Here is a 2,921-nt window from a genome sequence, read left to right as displayed (position 1 = left end):
AACCGTTGTCAGCCATCTCAATACTCAACGGTGCGTTCAGTTTTCCGGCTTTTCTGTGAGGGATTTGGACATTGTACAAGGTATTGTACATTTCTTAGCTTTATCACCAAATTTCTTGTGGTAAAAACAAATTTGATCTTTATCTTTATAATTCCTATTCCTTGAAAATGACCTATATCTTCTTTGAGATCCACTTCTGAACTTAGATCTATCGCGTTTATGTTTAATTTCTAATGCCGCGATTCTTTTTTCCAGATCATCAAAATTTGAAGAAGCTGACGCAACAGGAGAAGCTATTGTTGCCACTTGAAATCCTGAATCGCGATCCATTATTTTATCTGCTAATTCAGCTAACTTAACTAAAGGAGATTCTTCAACAACAGCTAAAGTGGCTTGAATACGTGAAGGTAAACGTTGTAACCAAATTGAATGTAAAAGATTTTCAGAAATTGATCCTCCTACTAATTATCTAATTTCTCTTAATAATTCAGATGGTTTTCTATCGTTAAGGGGATCCCTCGCGACTGTTTTTTTACCGACGAAGCACTATTTTCGTACTTCTAGTCTCTCGTCGCATTGATTTCACAGAATAAAAATGCTTTTCTACGATTGCAATACATACATCAATGATCTCAGCAACTTCGATTTTATATGAAAAATGAGAAATAATTACGAAATTACAGTTTTTGTTACCTTCTTTTATCTCGATATGACGTCTCGAGCTGTCAACTCGTCATAATACGTGCTTTGTATAATAAATATACATTTTATATGAATAAAAAGGCAAGTTCCCTGGGATTGAGATGCACGAAAGAAAGCACTGTTACCCTCTAAATCTGAATTAGAAGCCTAATATAGAAGTATAACTTGAACTACGATTCGTACGTATGTGTGCGTGCGTTGTAGATATAGTGGAGCAAAAAAACAGCAGTTATTATTTCTCGAATATTTAGACAGAGGGCGTTGTAAATTTTCATAGAATAATTATATAAATTTATTTTATACAATATTGCTTTTGAATGTTCATGTAGAAATTTTGTCAGTATTTTCCTTTATCTTCTATTTTGAATAGATCTATCTAACAATAATGTAAAATTACGAAAATCATATATTGTAAAAATTGAATATATTATAGTAATCTCAGAAAAGTAAATAATTATACTTAGCGTTATAAAATACACGCATACAGATTTGCTAACGTAAATGAAAAGTTATTTTCAATTTCTTTTGTATAAATGTAATATAAATATTGTTATTGAAAATTTAGTTTACTTTATTATGCGCACAAACTTTTATAATTCTCAAAAATTAGGATTTAATTGTGTAGAAAATATATATATATGTAAAAAACAAAAAAGGACAAAAAGGCTCGTATAATGCAAAGCAAATAATCAAATAAAAGGCCAACTTACGAGCAAAAGAATAAAGTTGTAATGTCAAAATTAGTTTATTATATAAAACTTAAATTCCTAACATAAACAATGATATAAACGTTTCGATTTACTTAGTCTTCCTCAGTACAATGATCAAATTAAATTAAAAAACGCATAATTTCGATAAAAATTGATAATAATACATTAAAAGTAGCGATCGAGGCGAGCAAAGTATCTAATAATTAAAAACGAAAAATTATGGAACGTGTATGTTGGTAATGAGAAAGATGTAAACCCATTCTTCGTTGGAAGGCGAGAAAAGATTTGTCCAAATTTCATGTTAATTTAAATGCAGTTGTCCGTAGAGATCAAATTAAAATGCGAGTTCCATAATAATCAAATAGCCGGTATTTCTAATTAAAATGTAACTGTATGTAATACAATATGTAAAAAAATAGAAAGTTGAAAAAATTATGAGAAATTAACTTACAATATGTCAAATAGTCCCGCCGTTAGTTTCTTATTTACAGCGTGTCTCTAGCGTGACTGCGGGAATATAATTAATCAGGTCAAAATGTATATACAAAAGCTAAACAATCATAAATTTGCTAATTCATCTAGGATGTCAAAATAAACCTTATCAAGTAGTTCTGTGTCCTTGTTAAGTTAATGCTGTTTTTTTGCTCCTTTATATGTATCATTTCTGATATAAGTCGTTTTTGGTAGTTATTTTCAAAGTCTAAAATTTTTATATTGTTCCAGTCAAATGTATGTTTTCTATTTGAGATATGTTCGGAAATTACAGAATGTCTTGATGAGTCTAATTTAATATTATTAATATGTTCTTTAAGTCTAGTACGTAACTGTCTCTTTGTTTGTCCCACGTATGATGCATTACAGTCATTGCAATTAATTTTATAAATAACGTTGGAATTGCAAGAATGATTGTTTTTGTCCTTCTGTACTTTGACAAATCTGTCTAGTTTATTCAAAACTCTGTATCCCACAGTCACTTCTGGTTTTTTTATCGCTGACGCAATTAGATCAGACATCTTGTTAATGTATGGAATAACAAAAAATGTGTTGTCGCTCTTTTCACTATTAGCTGGCTGTTCAGTTGAATCGTTATCTTTAATATTTAATTTGTTAAAAATTAGATTTTTGATCCTGCGATTGATTACATTAAATGTAACGGATAACCGTTGTCCAACAATATATTAATAATTAACTCTAAGTTCTTTTTATGAAAAGTAGGATGAGACAATAGTATTGCTCTATCAATTAAACTATATATGGTTCCTGTTTTATGACAAGTTGGATGATTTGAGAAGTATGATAAAAATCTTCCAGAAAAAGTTTTTTTATGGAACCAATTCAAATACAGAGTATTATCTATTACTATTAAGTTAAGATCTAAAAAGCTTATGCAACGGTCAACCTCATATTCAATCTCAATCTTTCATGATAGCTATTAAATTTGTTAACAATGTCATCAATTTTTTTCGAATGAGTTGCTAATATTATATCATCTACATAACGGTAGTAAAA

This window comes from Prenolepis imparis, unplaced genomic scaffold (genome assembly GCF_030444845.1).
Source record: "Prenolepis imparis isolate NDT839.2.m4 unplaced genomic scaffold, iyPreImpa1.0 SCAF_8, whole genome shotgun sequence".
NCBI classification, from domain to species: Eukaryota; Metazoa; Arthropoda; class Insecta; order Hymenoptera; family Formicidae; genus Prenolepis; species Prenolepis imparis.
This window is presented reverse-complemented; position numbering follows the sequence as displayed.